General features: G+C 55.1%; 1 long non-coding RNA gene across 1 annotated transcript; it reads left to right on the top strand.

The window, feature by feature from the left end:
- The first annotated feature begins 2,911 nt into the window (after positions 1–2,911).
- Positions 2,912–3,949, top strand: LOC119367469. Its single transcript, XR_005176320.1, has 3 exons — positions 2,912–3,015; positions 3,485–3,613; positions 3,892–3,949. It is a non-coding gene; the product is annotated as an uncharacterized LOC119367469 (long non-coding RNA).
- The last annotated feature ends 14,687 nt before the right edge of the window (positions 3,950–18,636 follow it).

Genomic DNA, 18,636 nt, shown 5'->3' with positions numbered 1-18,636 from the left:
GGTGGAGCCGGGTCGTCACGTTGGGCGGCGCCGAGCCGCCCACACGAAAAAGACAGCGTCGTGTCGCGGCCCCAGGCCCCGAAGCGCGCAGCAGACCCGGCCAGGAGCGGGAGGCCGGCCAAGAGGAAGCGCGGCACCAGGCATGGGAGGCCGGCCCCGGTCCTGGTCCTGACGGGGTAAGCTTCTTCTCCTGTATGCGTCCGAACGGTCGAGCTAGCTTTGTTTTTTGCTCATTCTACCTTCTTCTTTAGGTCGCCGATCACATTGGCGAGGGCGGCGGCGGACGCCGCGGCCGCCGAGGGGACCGTGTTCCGCAGGAGCTGGTCCGACCTTGTCGACCAGGTTGAGGAGGAGGGACGAGCCGACTTGGACCTCGGCATGGACCCGACCGACGCCGAGGGTCTGGCCTGGCGGGACAGGAACAGGGCCGAGGCGGAGCTGGAGGCAGCGTCGATTCGGGCTTGGACCGACGCGACGGCGGCATGGGCGCGAGCCGGCGTGGAGCCGGCCTGGCGCAAGATGTCGGAGGGCTCAATGGTGGCGGTGAAGGTCTTCGAGCTGCCGTCGGTGAGGGAGCGCGACCGTGAGGGCCGGGCTGAGGTGGTGATCCTCGACCAGGAGGTCGTGGAGGTGGAGGACGAGACCCCGCCGTGGGTCGACGTTGTTGAGCGGGCGAGGGCCGATGGAAGCGGCGGTGGCGCCGTCTTGGAGGAGGCGCTGCGAATGGCGGCGCATGGGACGCCGCCGGTGTTGGAGGAGGCGCTGCGGGTGGCAGTGCCGCAGGCCACCGCGGCAGCTGGGTCGGTGGTGGCGCAGCAGGCCATTACGGCGTCGGGACCGGTGGCGGTGATGCAGGATGTCCCGGCGTCCGGGTCGTCGACGGCGCCGGAGAGGGCGTCGGAGGAGGTGCCGGCCGCGTCGAGAGCGGCCAGTGGGGAGCACGCTTTGGTGCCCCGGCAAGGAGGGGGTCAGGCCGCCGCGCCGCAGCGGGCACGGAGCGGGGGCGTCGTGGTCTTCAGACCTCAGACCCAGGAGGAGGCAGCGATGGACGCCGTCAGCCGCCGTCTGCGCGGCCAGACGGACCGGCTCGACGCCTTCGCCCAGGCCGAGGTCGAGCGAACGCGTGACCTGGAGCGCGACGTGCCGGTAAGCCTCTTTTTTTGCTTTGCAACTTCTTCTTCGTGGGGGCGCACCAGCGCACCCACTGGGTGTAGCCCCCGAGGTTCGGGCCAACTACGTGGTAGTTGGGCCGAATCTTTTAGAATGTTGTCTTTGTTCCGATTACCGCTTTCTTCAGCAACTCGGCGCCTACCGGGTCGGCGCCTTCAACCGTCTCCTGGGCAAATACCGGGAGCTCAAGGAGCAGCTTGCCGTCAAGAAGGAGGAGCTCCGTATTGCCGCAGGTATGTTCATGCTCTTTTCTAGTGGAGGCGCGCTATGGCCTCTTGGCTATTCTCTCTCACGCATGCATGCTAGCTAGCAAGATAGCTAGCTATCACACACACATATCCATTCGGCCAAGCACACCCTTGAGCTCATATGCATATACGAGGCCAGATGCCTGCGACACTAACCTCAGATACAGCTCCAGGAGCACTTTGTACTAGATATATCAGATACACTCAGACATGCAGCAGTAGGAGTATTATCTCTCCATAGAGCTCCGAAGCTGGGTAAACCACCGCGTGCTACTCGCATACCCGCTCCCGGGCCTATCAGCAGCAGTCTTGCCCTCACACGAAGCCACCTTGTGGCATATGTCGTCTTGCACCCCCCCGTGAGAATACCACGACATTTGCGCCCACAGTGGGGCGGTACTATGCTACCGCGCTGCTGCTGGTTTTGCTGTCCGGGCGGGACCATCTTCATCTTCACCGCCGTGGCGTCAAGCCGTCTCTCTGATAGCGGTCGGGGGCTCGACATCGACATGCCCCCGGAGTGGCCGCGAGGGGCGGCGCGCCCTCGTCGTCGGCCTCGCCTTCTTCACCACCACCGTTGCGACGGCGGCCGACCGTTCGTGCGCGCCGCGTGCGAGGCCTTGCTTCGTCGGCCGCGTCCGTCCGCGTGCCGCTCGTGTCTGCTCCCCTCCGCGCTGCGCTTTGCTTTGGCCAGAACGGGTGTTCTCTGCTTCATATATCATCTATGCTAGCTAGCTAGATGCGAGTCAAACAATGGTCAAACCATTGGCCAAACACATCCCAGATACGTTGCCTATGAGGTAAAAGCACTCCAGGTACCCTAACTTACACGGAATGTGATGATTTAGTCCCAAACTTGTAAAATGCAACTCTATCATACCCCAACTTGCATTGGATGTGATGATTTAGTCCCCGGCCAATCACAGCTCGACAAGTGGCAGCCAGGTGGCTTGACCGGTCGTTGCTCTCACTTTTGCCAAAAACACCCTGTCGTCTTGTGTAACTAACCCGCGCTCCTCTTCTTGGTCCTGGACCGGGTGGCGGCCGCCGACCCACGTGCGCTCAAGTCTTTTGCGCTCGACTCAACGCCTCCCACGCCGCCGAGTCGCGCCACCGCCGCGTGCTCCGCCCGTACCGCGCCGACCTCCTCCGCGCCGCGCTCGCCCGTTACCCCACCGCCGCCCGCCTCGATCTCACCCTCTGCCCGCTCGTGCCCGGCGCGGCCCTCGCCGCCCTCTCCTCCGTGCCCGTGCCTTCCCTCCGCGACATCGACCTCTCCCGCTCCCGCGGCTTCGGGGCGCCCGGCCTCGCCGCACTCGTCGCTGCCTGCCCCGGCCTCGCCAATCTCGACCACTCCAATGGGGTCGACCTCGTGGACGCGGCGGCCGGGGAGTTGGCGCGGGCGCGGGGCCTGCAGAGGCTCTGCCTTTCGCGCAGCAAGCCCATGACGGACATGGGGCTCGGCTGCATCGTCGTCGGCTGCCCGGACCTGCGGGAGCTCACGCTCAACTGGTGCCTCGGGATCACGGATTTGGGGGTCCAGCTCCTCGCCCTCAAGTGCAAGAAACTCAGGACCCTGCATCTTTCCTACACCATGGTGAGCCATGCTTCTTCTTGATCTCTCTCCATCACGCCCTATTCCATTTCTTGGATGAAAGGAGTTATGGCTTGGGATTCCCCGTTCATGCGTTTCCTGATTCGAGAAACACTTTAATTAATGAGAAAAAAAAGTTGATTTTGGTGCTTTCTTGGAAAGTTTAGATGTACATGTCTCTCACGTGAATTTCTCCATACGGTTTGGCAGTTTTCCCTTTCGATCTTTGTAGGAGATATTAGCACAACGGTTTGATGTTTTTAGCAACTCTGTTTATATTTTCTTTTGCAAGAAATGCTCATGGAATTGGACTATCGCAGTGACTTGATTTTTTCTGTCAAAGAATTGGACTACTGCAGTAAAAACTACCTTTTGAGGATGGGAATAAGTAATAGGCTACTTTCTGTTGAGGTGCCAAATAGACAAACACACTAATTTCGTTGGACTAATAAATACTTATCTTGCATTGCAGATCTCCAAAGACTGCCTTCCAGCCATCATGAAGCTACCCAATCTTAAGGTATTGGCACTGGTGGGATGTGTTGGAATAGATGATGATGCCCTTAGTGGTCTTGAGAATGAATGCAGCAAATCACTACGGGTAATCATCAAACTAGACCATTTTGTCTCGTGTGTTAGTGTTGTGTGTCATGTCACCTTCATTTGATCACTATTAGGTTCATCAACTCTTTGTGTAGATTTTATAATGTAATGTCGCTAGGATACTAGCGCTGCATTTGCAGTTAATATAGAATGTTTGGCACATCCATACATGTCGATGTAGAACAAGTAGTTACATAAGAACATGTGTAGGCACTCAACAAAGTTTCCCAAGTATTGTGGCCAATAAACTTGAAAATAACACTTCTACTCTTGCAGGTGCTCGATATGTCAACCTGTCGGAATGTCACTCATGCGGGAGTTTCATCAGTTGTGGAGGCAGTGCCAAATCTCTGGGAATTGAATCTGTCGTACTGCTGTAATGTAAGTATCTAATTGTAGTAGCATCATCTGGGCATAACCTGACCTTCTCCAGTTTGTTTTACATTCTTCTTTTTGGCAGGTTACTCCATCTATGGAAAGATGCTTCCAAATGCTTCCTAAATTGCAGACCCTGAAATTGGAAGGCAGCAAGTTCATGGCTGATGGACTAAAATACATTGGAATTTCTTGTGTCTCTTTAAGAGAGTTGAGCCTGAGCAAGTGCTCAGGAGTGACAAATACTAATCTATCTTTCGTTGTGTCAAGACTAAAGAATTTGCTGAAGCTGGACATTACTTGCACGCAATATCAGTAATGTTTCATTAGCTGCCATAACTAGCTCATGCCCATCCCTCATCTCCCTAAGAATGGAGTCCTGTAGTCATTTCTCTAGTGAAGGGATGCCTCCTCGGGACGGTCGTGCCGCGGAGACCGTGGACAAGGTCGGCGGCGCGGCTGTGGTAGTCAGCCGAGCGCTTCTTGAAGCGGGTGTACCGACGGGAGAACCATACGTCAATGAGCCACCGGAGCGTGGCGTTGGGGGTGAGCGCGTCGTCCCAGAGCTCCTGCATCATGGTCGGCAGGTCCGGTGGCCCAGCGCCAGCCACAGGGAGATATGCAGTTAACTACACTTAACATCCAATACTGCGGGTTAATTAAAGAAGATAGGTGTTTCTTGCAAAAGTGCGGGCGAAGACCGGTCCAGCCACATGGTTGCCACTTGTTGAGCTGTGATAGGCCGGGGACTAAATCATCACATCCAGTGCAAGTTGGGGTATGATGGAGTTGCATTTTGCAAGTTTGGTACTAAATCATCACATTCCATGCAAGTTAGGGTAGTTGGGGTACTTTTACATCGTTGCCTATCCACAAGCCATACAATGATAGCACACTAGCCGGATAATCCACGTATGGTAGCCAGATGATAGTCAAACAACAGTCATACACATCCCAGATACATGTCGGACACTGCATATACATTTGTCAGACTAACGGCCGGATAATGGTCAGACTCCGCTCGGCCCACGACTAGCCCCGGCCGCGGAGGCCCTCCTCGTCGCCACCCCGTCGCGTGCGCCTGGCCGGACGCGCTCGCGCTCCAGCGCCGGGTCCGTCTCCTCTCGCCCCGCGCCTGGCTCCTTCTGCCCGCGCCGCGCGGCTCCAGGCAGTCCGCTGCCTGCGTCTCTCCCGCGACCAGCTCGCCGCCGCTGCTGGGTCCGGCTCCGCCCGCCCTCGCGCCTTGCCTGCCGGCTGCTCGCTGGCCGGCTCCGAGCACGCGGGACCCGTCCCCGCGCCCCGCACCTGACGGTCGGCTGCACCACCCCCGCCTCCTCCACGAGCCTGGGTGCTCTGCCCCCCGCGCCGGCTCCCCGCTTCACGCGCCACTCCACCTCGCGCGCACGGCTCCGGCCTCTCCAGCACCCGGCCCCGCCCGGCTCTGCCAGCGCCGCGGCCGGCTCCGGCCTACCCAGCATCCGCCTCGCTGGCTCCAGGCCTCCGCGCGCCTGCCGGGTCGCCGCCCCGCGCTAGCCGGCTCGCGCCACGGCCGGCCGCACCCGAGCCTCCCCGCCCCGCTGCTGCTCTCCACTGCCTGCGGCCGCATGGTCGCACGCTTGCGGCCTCACCGTCACCTTGACGGCTGCGCCTCGCGTCGGCTGTGCCCCGCGCCGCCTACTACGGCCAGTCGGCCCTGCTCCAGCCGGCGAACACGCGCACAGCCGGCTCCCCCGCGCCCGTGGCCGCCTGCTCCGCCTCCCGGCTGCGACGCGCACCCGCCGTCTTCCCGTGCCGGCCCTCCTCGCCACCTCCCGTCCCGGCCTCGCGCGCAACTCGGCCTCCGCAGCCGGCCTCCCCTGCGCCGGTTGCTAGGCTCCCTTTCCAGCCGCGTGCTACGGCCGGGTTCCCGATAAGAAGAAAGAAAAAAATGGACGTCTGGTCACTGTGGCCGGCTGCTTGTGCAGAAGAGGCCGACTACCTGCTAGCCGACTGGTAAAAAAGAGAGAAGTCAAGGGCTATGTGCCCAGCCGGCTGGCTAAGGAAAAAATGTCCAGCTGCCCGACCGAAGAGAAAAAGAGACCATCCTTTCCTATGTGGTACAACGCTATGGAGCTGGTGTGCTGGAACGTTAGGGGACTCAATAGCCCTGCGAAACGGAATTCTCTTAGGGAGTTTGTAGCTACGATCCATCCTGCCATCATGTGTATCTTAGAGACTAAGTTGGAGGTGGTCGATCAGTTTGTAATAATGCAATGCCTTGGGCCGGCGTATGATGGTTTCTTTTATCTTCCTGCTGCTAACACACGTGGAGGTATTTTCGTGGCGTGGGACTCCACCAAGGTGCAATTGACAAATTTTGTCAATGACAAAAACTTTATCACGGGTTATGTCACCCCGGTCGAAGGGCCGGCGTGGTGGCTGACGGTGGTGTATGGGCCTCAGGGGGACGCCGAGAAGATCATCTTCTTAGAGGAGCTCACTGCTAGACGACATCTTTGTCCAGGGCCCTGGGTCGTCATTGGTGACTTCAACATGATCCTCTACGCCCAGGACAAGAGCAATGCTCGCCTTGATCACAGGATGATGGGCAGGTTCAAACGTTTTGTGGATGACAATGCAATCAAGGAGCTTTTTTACATGGCCGCAGATTCACCTGGTGTAGTGAGCATGAGGTGCCTACTCTTACCAAAATTGACAGATCATTTGTGTCAATTGATTGGGAATTGGATCACCCGGAATGTCTAATGCAAGCACTATCCACCTCATCCTCGGATCACTGTCCGCTATATCTAGCTATGGAGGAACGGTTACATTGCAAGAGGAGGTTCAAGTTTGAGAAATTTTGGACAAAACTCGATGGCTTCCTGGATGTGGTAAAGGAGGCGTGGACCTGTGATAATGACATTTTGGACCCGTTTCACAGATTGGATGTGCTTCTTAGGAACACGGCGAGAGCGCTGGATGCCTGGGGACAGAAGAGAGTGGGCAACATCAAGCTTCAGATAGTAGTAGCAAACTTGGTTATTATGCGGTTTGACAGTGCACAAGAGGACAGGATGCTATATGAGGAGGAGCGTCGGTTGAGGAGCAATCTGAAGGAGCTGGTGCTGGGCTTGGCTTCGTTGCAGAGAACGATTGCTCGGCAATGATCGAGGATCACCTGGCTTCAGGAAGGGGACGCAAACTCACAGCTTTTCCACCTGGTGGCTAACGGACGGAGGATGAAGAACTTCATCCCAGCTCTTCACGTTGACGGTCAGGTTATTGCAGATCAGCAGGGCAAGGAGAGGGCCTTCTTCAACGCTTATAGAGAGTTATTGGGAAAAGATGTGGCCCGCGAGCACTCGCTTGATCTGGAGGCCTTGGGGATCCAGTCGGTGGATCTTATGGATCAGGAGCTTATCTTTTCCGAGGAGGAAATATGGCAGGTGGTGAAGGAGATGCCATCGGATCGGGCAGCGGGACCCGGTGGCTTTATTGGTCTGTTTTTTCAATCGGCATGGGAGATCATCAAAGGAGATCTCATTGCAGCGCTACAAAAATTCTTTCTGGGCAATGGCAATGGTTTTGGGCGGCTTAATCAGGCGATCATAACCCTCATCCCTAAATTTCCGGAGGCTCGTGGCATCAATGACTTCCGACCAATCAGCCTTGTACACAGCTTGGCCAAGATCGCATCTAAGTTACTGGCTACCCGATTAAGGCCGAGAATGGGGGAGCTTGTGCATATCAATCAGTCAGTGTTCATAAAAGGAAGGAACATTCATGACAATTTCCTGTTGGTCCGGCAAATGGCCCGAAAATTGCACAAGAGGAAGGCCAAAGGCGTGCTCTTGAAGCTTGATATATCAAGGGCATTTGATTCGCTCTCTTGGCCTTTTCTCTTTGAGATTCTAAGGGCTAAGGGTTTCTCGGAGCACTGGATTTCATGGATTGGTACCCTTCTTACCTCAGCTAGCTCTAGGATTGTGGTTAACGGATCGGCCGGACCGAAGTTCATGCATGCAAAGGGCCTGAGGCAAGGTGAATCTATATCGCCTCTTTTGTTCGTCATTGCCATGGATGTGCTAACTGAGATTGTGATAAGAGCACATGACTCCGAGGTGTTGAGCAGCATGAATGGTTGCACCCCACTGCAAAGGTTATCCCTCTACGCAGACGATGTTGTTTTCTTCATCAAACCCACGGTGGCTGATCTGTGTTTTGTTAAAGAAGCGCTTGCGGTCTTTGGAGAAGCCTCGGGATTGAGAATCAATTATAGCAAGTCTGCTGCTATTATGATTAGGGCAGAGGAAAGTGGTGAACAACTTGTGAAGGAGGCTTTACCTTGGAAGATGGAAACCTTTCCCTGCAAATATTTGGGTCTACAGCTCAGCATCAAGCAAGTGAAGCATTCGGAATGGCAACTTGTTGTGGATGCTGCTCTGCACATTGTTCCGAGTTGGCACAGGGGTTTTGTGACCCGGCCAGGGAGGCTGATTCTGGTCAATCAGGTCATGAGGGCTAGGCCGACTCACCATCTGATTGTTGCCGAGGCACCTAAATGGGCATTGGAGCGGTTGGACAAAGGATGCCGTGCATTCTTCTGGGCTGGTTCTGAGGAAATCCATGGTGGCAGGTGTTTAGTGTCTTGGAAACGTGTGTGCAGGCCAAAGGTGCTCGGTGGACTGGGGGTCATCGACTTACACAAGCAAGGGATCGTGCTCCGGATGAGGTGGGAATGGCTGTCCAGGACTGACGCCACGCGGCCGTGGCAGGGCCTAAACTGGACTCCTGACAAGCAAGCAAGCGCAGCGTTTGCTAGCCTTGTGAAATGGCAGGTTGGCGAGGGTTCCAAGGTCATGTTCTGGAAGGATCGGTGGATCGGTGGGGCTACGATCGGTGAGTTGGCACCACTTATTTACAAACGGGTCCGAACGCAAGTGGTGAATCGCAGGAGTGTGCAGGATGCACTGCGATTGCATGCTTGGACCAATGACATCGCTGGACAGTTAGACACGGATGAACTGGCCCAGTTCGTTCGGCTGTGGGACATCCTGATTGAGATCCATCTGGAGCCGGGTTCTGAGGACAAACCTATCTGGTCATGGAACCGTGAAGGCGTGTACACGGCGTCCTCAGCTTACACGATGCTTTGCATGGGAGGTATCCGGTTTCAAGCCTATGCTGGCATATGGAAGTGTTGGGCACCGCTTGTGTGCAAGCTTTTCATGTGGCTAGCGGTACAATACAGACTCTGGACGGCTGACCGACGCTTTCGACATGGATTACAGGACCAAAGATAGCCATGCTACCTTTGCGAGCAGGAGGATACGGTTGATCATATCACGATGCAGTGTGTGTTTGCGAGGCAGGTGTGGCATAGCTGCTTTCTCAAAATGAACATCAATATAGATCTTTGCCCGACACACCATTCCACCGTAGATGATTGGTGGGAGGATGCGAGGAAGCATATCCCGAAAAGGCTAAGGAGGGGCTTTGACTCGGTGGTCATATCGATCTGCTGGAATCTCTGGAAACAATGCAACAGAAGGGTCTTTGGGCGTAATGACATTAGGAATGAAGGTGGTACGGTCGACTTGATTTGACAAGAGTTGGCCTTGTGGTCTAGAGCGGGAGCCACGGGAGTTTCAATGTGGTGCGAGTAGTAGGGTAGAGTTTAGATGAGTGGAGGGTTTGGTTGTGGGACCCTGTGTGCTCTCAACCGACCGTGTAATCTCTTGTAAATACTTTCTCTCTTCTATAAAGCTATGGTACGCCAACCTCGAAAAAAGGAGAAAAAGAGATAAGAGGGAGGCCGGCCGGGTCAGCGCAGTACGCCGACTCTGAAAAAAGAAAGAGAGATGTGGGTAGACTGCTCCATCAACACGGCCACGAGTGGAAAGCCGTCCGGCTGCCCACAGCCTGCAGAGAAAATCAAAGAAACGTACGTCTGACTGCCAGATGTGCGTCCGACCGCTAGCTGCCTGGCCGGCTGTAAAGAGTCCAACTGTTGTGTCGGGGTTCGCCCGCCCAGCCGGTTGAAGAAGAAAAAGAAGAAGACAAAGTAGTTGCCGGAAGATCTGGCCCGACTGCTCAGCAGTCGGCCCGAATCTCGGGGGCTACACCCAGCACGTGCGCTGACACGCCCCCGCTGAGGGAGTCCTGGATTAGGGGGTGTCCGGATGGCCGGACTATGACCTTTGGCCGGACTCCCGGACTATGAAGATACAAGATTGAAGACTTCGTCCCGTGTCCGGATAGGACTTTCCTTGGCGTGGAAGGCAAGCTTGGCGATACGATATGAAGATCTCCTCCCATTGTAACCGACTCTGTGTAACCCTAGCCCTCTCCCGTGTCTATATAAACCGGAGAGTTTTAGTCCATAGGACGAAGAACAATCATACCATAGGCTAGCTTCTAGGGTTTAGCCTCTCTGATCTCGTGGTAGATCAACTCTTGTACTACCCATATCATCAATATTAATCAAGCAGGAGTAGGGTTTTACCTCCATCGAGAGGGCCCGAACTTGGGTAAAAACATCGTGTCCCTTGTCTCCTGTTACCATCTGCCTAGACGCACAGTTCGGGACCCCCTACCTGAGATCCGCCGGTTTTGACACCGATATTGGTGCTTTCATTGAGAGTTCCTCTGTGTTGTCACCCTTAGGCCCGATGGCTTCTTCGATCGTCAACCACGACGCGGTCCAGGGTGAGACTTTTCTCCCCGGACAGATCTTCGTATTCGGCGGCTTCGCACTGCGGGCCAATTTGCTTGGCCATCTGGAGCAGATCGAAAGCTACGCCCCTGGCCATCAGGTCAGATTTGGAAGCCTAAACTACACGGCCAACATCCGCGGGGACTTGATCTTCGACGGATTCGAGCCACAGCCGAGCGCGTCGCACTGTCACGATGGGCATGATCTAGCTCTGCCGCCGGACAGCGCCCCGAGCGCCGCTCAGGTGTCCGCTCCGACCATTAGCTCGGAGCCGACTGCGCCAGTCGGGGACGGTCGGTTGGACGCCACCCCAGGAGCCGCAATCTCTACGGCGATAGAGTCGAATACCAGCCTAGTCCTTTGTAAGGCCCGTGACTCCAAGGTGCCGGGCTCCGTTCCGGACTCCGAATCTTCCGCACCCCTTCCGATCGAACCCGATTGGGCTCCGATCATGGAGTTCACCGCCGCGGACGTCTTTCAGCAGTCGTCCTTTGGCGATATCCTGAATTCACTAAAGTCTCTCTCTTTGTCAGGAGAGCCCTGGCCGAACTATGGCCAGCATGGTTGGGATGCGGACGACGAAGAAATTCGAAACCCACCCACCACCCACTTTGTAGCCACTGTCGACGATCTAACCGACATGCTCGACTTCGACTCCGAAGACATCGACGGTATGGACGCCGATGAAGGAGACGACCAAGAACCAGCACCTATAGGGCACTGGAAGGCCACCTCGTCATATGACATATACATGGTGGACACCCCCAAAGCAGGGGATGGCGATGAGAAAACGAAGGACGACCCCTCCAAGAAGCAACCCAAGTGCCGAGGTCAGCAGCGCCGCTCTAAATCCCGCCAAAGCAAAAACGGCGAGTCCGGCACCGGAGATGTCAACACCTCGGACAGTGCCAAAGACAACCCCCTCCAGCAGGATTCAGCGCAGGAGGACGAAGGAGCCAACCCTCATGAGAGAGCGGCGGACAAAGAGGTCGAGGACGACAATTATATGCCTCCCTCCGAAGACGAGGCAAGCCTCGACGATGACGAGTTCGTCGTGCTAGAAGATCCCGTCGAACAAGAGCTTTTCAAACGCAGGCTTATGGCCACGGCGAGCAGCCTCAAGAAAAAACAGCAGCAGCTCAGAGCTGACCAAGACTTGCTAGCCGACAGATGGACTGAAGTCTTGGCGGCCGAAGAGTATAAACTCGAACGGCCCTCCAAGAGTTACCCAAAGCGCAGGCTGCTACCCCAACTAGAGGAGGAAGCAACTAAACCTACATCACCAGCGTACGATGCGCCCGATCGGCCACCCCGTGGCCACGACAGAGAGGCCCTTCGGCCCTCAATCCAAGCCGCACCCCGGCGCCGCTCTAAGAATACCAGAGCACGGGGAAACGCAACAGACTTGCGAGACATATTGGAGGATAAGGCAAGGCAAACAAGATCAATCTACGGATCGCATGGGCGCCCCACATCACGTGACGATAACCGTCACGCCGAATATGATAAATACGGCCAGGCCGAATATAACAGACAAAGCTCATCCGAGCTACATCGCGATATAGCCCAGTACAGGGGCGCCGCACACCCACTATGCTTCACAGACGAAGTAATGGATCATCAAATCCCCGAGGGTTTTAAACCCGTAAACATCGAATCATACGATGGCACAACTGATCCTGCAGTATGGATCGAGGATTATCTCCTTCATATCCACATGGCCTGTGGTGATGATCTACACGCCATCAAATACCTCCCGCTCAAGCTTAAAGGACCAGCTCGGCATTGGCTTAACAACCTGCCAGCAGAGTCAATTAGTTGCTGGGAGGACCTGGAATCCGCATTCCTTGACAACTTCCAGGGCACTTATGTGCAACCACCAGACGCCGATGACCTAAGCCACATAATCCAGCAGCCAGAGGAATCGGCCAGACAATTCTGGACACGGTTCCTAACCAAGAAAAATCAAATAGTCGACTGTCCGGATGCCAAGGCCCTTGCAGCCTTCAGGCACAACATCCGAGACGAATGGCTTACCCGGCACCTAGGACAGGAAAAGCCGAAATCCATGGCAGCCCTCACGACACTCATGACCCGCTTTTGCGCGGGAGAAGACAGCTGGCTAGCTCGTAGCAATAACATAACCAAGAGCCCTGGGAATTTGGATACCAAGGACAACAATGGCAGGTCACGTTGCAACAATCACAAGCGCCGCATTAACGGCGACAATACTGAGGATATGGAAGTCAATGCCGGATTCAGAGGCTCTAAACCCGGTCAACAGAAGTAGCCATTCAAAAGAAACCCTCCGGGCCCATCCAGTTTAGACCGGATACTCGATCGCTCGTGTTAGATACACGGCACCCCTGAACAACCAGCCAACCACACCAACAGGGATTGTTGGGTGTTCAAGCAGACACGCAAGTTAAGTGCCGAAACCAGAGACAAGGGGCTGCATAGCGATGACGAGGAGGAGCCCCGGCCGCCGAACAACAGAGGACAGAAGGGCTTCCCCCCGCAAGTGCGGACGGTGAACATGATATACGCAACCCATATCCCCAAAAGGGAGCAGAAGCATGCTCTAAAGGACGTCTATGCGTTGGAGCCAGTCGCCCCAAAGTTCAACCCATGGTCCTCCTGCCCGATCACTTTCGATCGAAGGGACCACCCCACTAGCATTCGTCATGGCAGATTCACCGCACTGGTCCTAGACCCAATCATTGACGAATTTCATCTCACTAGAGTCCTCATGGACGGCGGTAGCAGCCTGAACCTGCTTTATCAGGATACAGTGCGAAAAATGGGTATAGATCCATCAAGGATTAAACCCACAAAGACAACCTTTAAAGGCGTCATACCAGGTGTAGAAGCCAGCTGTACAGGCTCGGTTACACTTGAAGTGGTCTTCGGATCCCCGGATAATTTCCGAAGGGAAGGTTATTCTTCGATATAATCCCATTCCGCAGTGGCTATCACGCCCTGCTCGGGCGAACTGCATTCGCAAAATTCAATGCGGTGCCGCACTACGCATATCTCAAGCTCAAGATGCCAGGTCCTCGCGGAGTCATTACGGTAAATGGAAACAACGAACGCTCTCTCTGAACGGAGGAGCACATAGCGGCCTTGGCGGCGGAAGTACAAAGCAGCCTCTCAAGGCAACTCTCCAATCCGGGTGTTAAACGACCGGACAACGTCAAGTGCGCCCGAAGTAACCTACAACAAAGCCGGCTGGCACGTTCCGAGCAAGCATAGCAGTGCGGCCCCAGCCCCAGCCCTCGCCAGATGGTGATATCGGTACCACGCGTACATAATTACGCTTTGGAAATACCATGGGCATAAGGGGAGGGGCACAACTACGGCACGCCCAGAATGCGGCTAAACCACACTAAGGGGCTCCCTATTCCGCCGTTTCTTTTTTTATACTTTCAGGACCCAACTATTCGAAATGCCTGTCCGGCAACACACTCGCCGAGCACACGATGCAACAGCCAGGGAGAGAACAAGCCACGTCAAATTTCAAGGTGGTCTCTATAACGAGCTAAATACCTGTTTTACTTAAAGTCCCGCAGCTTGCCCCTGGAGGGGGGACATGTCAAATAATCCCATCTCTTGCTTACCGCACTATTTGTATCGTTCTGCTTTCATAGCAACCCTTTTTAGTAAACAATACATAGCTCTTATCTATTATTGTATTCATCTATTTTTATACAAATATGTTCAGTCATGAAATTACGCGACCGTACACTTTGGTACGGCCAATACACCAGGGGCTTAAGCACCCCATAACATGGTGTGAGAAGACCGAACACTCTCATGAGTGCGGCACCCCGAACTTATAGCACTATATGCATCGGCTCCGAATCATGTCTTGGGTCAATAGTTGGGTTTGCCCGGCTCCCATGTTTTGGTACCTTACGTTCCGCAATGTTGGCTAAGGTAGCGCTGGGAGAACTACTGCGATTGTGCCCCAGTTGAGCTGGGTTAACACCTCAGTAGAGAAAGCTAAAACTGACCGTCATGATAGTGCGAGAGACCGGTCGCTGTTCGCGAGGTTTTTCGAGTCCTTAAAGACTTATGCCGCTTAGAGCGAGGAGCCGGACTTATCCTGCCTAGGCGTGGATAGCGCCCCGAACTCGGTCTTCCAAATACTAGGGGCTTCGCCGAAATTTAAAATTATAGAATTCTATGGCTAAGTGAGAGTGTTAAAGCATTATAAGTCCGATGTCCTGGTTTGTTGTGCTGAGCGCCTCCCTAGATGGACCCAAGAATGGGAACAAGAGCGCTCAGGTTTATCCCGAACACCCCAGCACTCGTGGCATGGGGGTAGAAGCCGACGACTTGCATCTCTCAGATTTGATAAACGGCCGCACAGAAGGTAATATTTTAAATTAACAAGCGTTGCTTAACGCATATGAACAAAGTTTTCAGCGTACAGGATAACAGATGCGAGTCTACTAAAAAATTACATCTTTGGAGCATTCACCCACTATAAGGCGGGCACCCTTTAGGACGCCCTTATAATACATCTCGGGCGTGCGATACTGCTTGCTCGGCGGTGGCGCGTCCGTCAAAAGCTTCTCAGCGTCCAGCTTCCCCCAGTGCACTTTAGCACGGGCAAGGGCCCGACGGGCACCTTCAATACAGACGGAGCGCTTGATGACTTCAATCCACGGACAAGCGTCCACCAGCCGCCGCACCAAACCGAAGTAGCTCCCAGGCATGGCTTCTCTAGGCCACAGCCGAACTATGAGGGCCTTCATGGCCTGTTCGGCAACCTTGTGGAGCTCGACCAGCTGCTTCAGCTGGTCGCTCAGGGGCACCGGATGTCCGGCCTCAGCATATTGAGACCAGAACACCTCTTCCGTCGAGCTCCCCTCCTCGGCCTGGTAGAATGTGGCAGCATCAGACACACTACGGGGCAGATCGGCAAACGCTCCTGGAGAGCTCCGGATTCGGGTAAGTAACAGATAATTTACTTTTATATTCTTGCTTTGCATAAAGAATGCCTTACCCATCGCTATTTTCTTTATCGCCTCGATCTCCTGGAGGGCCTTCTGGGCTTCGGCCTTAGCGGTTTTGGCACTCTCAAGAGCCAAGGCGAGCTCGGACTCTCAAGTCTTCGAGTCATGCTCCAAACTCTCGTGTTTTTCCACGAGAGCTTGGAGCTCTTGCCGCACCTCCGCCACCCGCGCCTCCTGCTTCTCTCGCTCAGGGCGCTCCAAGGCCGCACTGTTTTCGGCCTTGGACACCGCTTCCTTCAGGGTCGCCACCTCGGTCGTGGCCCCTGCAACATTCACGTTGGTCCTGTCATTATTTACAACCAGGTATTTCTATATACATTTACATGCGGTATTACATACCCTCCTTGTCCTCGAGCTGCTTCTTGGCATGGCCGAGCTTGTTCTCGGACCGCTCGAGGCTCTCCTTCAATGCATTGACCTCTGCAGTCAGTGCGGCAGAGGTCAGCAGCACAGCCTGCATTCCCATATTGACCTAATTATGTTAGACTCATGCGTATATCTTTTTAGATCCTTAGCTCGGCTTTTCTTTCCGAACGCCAAACTGAGCATCAGGGGCTACTGTCTATGCGGTAACATTTTTATATGTTTTGAATACATACCTCAAAGCTTGTTAACAGACTTGTATAGGCTTCTGTCAGCCCGCTCTTGGCGGACTGAACCTTCTGAATCACCGCACTCATAACAGTGCGGTGTTCTTCGTCGATGGAGGCGCCATTAAGCATCTCCAGCAAATTGTCTAGCGCCTCCGGGTGGACGGAGGTCGCTGGTGTCGTAGGCTTGCCCTTCTTACGAAGGCGCCGCCTGTCGGACTCTGGAACCATTGATGGTTCCGGAGCAATGTCCGGCCCAGGGCTGGACTTAGATCCCTCTGGGGCTTTACCCCCTTTGGGCCTGGAGTCCGGGAGGTCGCCTTGCGGCGCCTCTAGGACCACCTCCTCCTGGTTCGGTCCCTTTTGGGACTCCACCTCGGCGTTGTCCGTAGGGAGAGGGGAGGAGGCCGTCGGAAGTGAAGCGCTATTCACATCCAACGAATTCAGGGAGCCGCTTGACGAATCGCCGAGCTGAGCCTTGGGCGGACTGCATAATTGAATTCGGTGTTAGAAAATACCAAATAATAGAGGAGCGCCATAAGTTATTCTGGTATCCGGACACTTGCGATTTTGCCAGGGGCTTGACCCTGGATGGCCATTCCTCCCCGTCGTCTTCGGCATCGGAGGCGTAGTCCGGTAGAAGGGTTTTCCCCTTTTTGGACCCTCCGGCCTCCCGAGTTGGGGTGGCTTTCCTTTTCTTTCCTCCCCCCGTTGGAGGGGGAGAGGCTTCTTCTTCTTCCTCCTCCTCGTCCTCAGAGGCGGAGGGTGCTTCGGGGTTGTCGGGTGATGAATCCGACACCACCAGGCGCCGGGAGCTCTTTCGAGTCCCCGTGGCCTTCTTCTTGGCCTTCTTATCCGACACCACATGAGGTGCCGGAACCAGCAGCTTGGTCAAACGAGCATCCGCTGGGTCTTCGGGCAAAGGAGCCAGACAGTTGATCTGCCCGGCCTTCTTCTGCCAGTCCTGTTGAAAGGGATGGGAGTTTAGATCCCGCATAGAGTCAAACTATGTAAAACAAGTACCCCGTAATGGGAAAATTAAGCTCACCGCGCTGGCTTGGCGCTTGGCACAGAATCCGCGATCCTCGGTGACGGGAGGGGAGACCTCGGAGCTCTTGAATAGCACCTTCCAGGCATCCTCATGCTTTGTGTCGAAGAGCCGGGACAGAGTCTGGTGCTGGGCCGGGTCGAACTCCCACAAGTTGAAAGCCCGTCGTTGACACGGGAGAATCCGATGGAAGAGCATGACCTGGACTACGATGACAAGTTTAACCTTCCTGCCAATCAGGTCCTTGATGCAGGTTTGAAGTTCGGTCACTTCTGCCGAATTACCCCACAACAGGCCCGTCTCTTTCCAAGATGTGAGCTGTGTGGGGATGCCAGATCGGAATTCGGGGGCCGCTGCCCATTCAGGGTCACGCGGCTCGGTGATATAGAACCACCCCGATTGCCACCCTTTGATGGTCTCTACGAAGGCGCCCTCGAGCCATGTGACGTTGGCTACCTTGCCCTCCATGGCGCCTCCGCACTCCGCTTGGCGGCCGCCCACGACCTTCGGCTTGACGCTGAAGATCTTCAGCCATAGGCCAAAGTGGGGCTGGATGCGGAGGAAGGCCTCACACACGACGATAAACGCCAAGATGTTGAGGATGAAGTTCGGGGCCAGATCGGGAAGTCCAGGCCATAGTAGAACATGAGCCCCCGGACGAACGGGTGAAGAGGAAAACCAGTCCGCGGAGGAAATGGGTGAGAAATACAACCCTCTCATGGGGCCTAGGGGTGGGGATGAGTTGCCCCTCATCCGGAAGCCGGTGCGCGATGTCGTCAGACAAGTATCCGACCTTCCTCAACTTTTTGATTTGCCCCTCCGAGACAGAGGAGGCCATCCATCTACCTCTCGCTCCGGACATGATGGGAGAAGGTTGAGGTGGGAAGTGCGGGCTTGGGCATTGGAGCTCGAGTGCGCAGGGACGGATAAGCAAAGGAGGAAGAAGGCGTAAATGGAAAGGGTAGATCCTTATCCCCTTATATGGGCGGCCGAAACTACGAGTCCCCACCGGCCTAATAAAACTTGCTTATCTCCCAAGCGCCGCGATTAATGGTGCGGTTGGGTTACCCACGCCCGTATTGATGAGAATCCCAGAATAAGGGGACACGATCTCTGCTTTGACAAGACGTGCCAAGGAAACCGCCTCGCTAAACGCGCTGAGGTGGAACAGTAAAATGATTAGAATAAAGGCTTGGCCGTGGCGTGATGTCACGCTGCGGAATATGTTAGCAGATTGGATTTGTGCAGATATTATTCTCTCTACGGTGGCATGTGGAACTTATTTTGCAG

This window comes from Triticum dicoccoides, chromosome 2B (genome assembly GCF_002162155.2).
Source record: "Triticum dicoccoides isolate Atlit2015 ecotype Zavitan chromosome 2B, WEW_v2.0, whole genome shotgun sequence".
NCBI classification, from domain to species: Eukaryota; Viridiplantae; Streptophyta; class Magnoliopsida; order Poales; family Poaceae; genus Triticum; species Triticum dicoccoides.
Note: the sequence above shows the minus strand (reverse complement) of the source record. Positions and strands in the feature narration are given on the sequence as shown.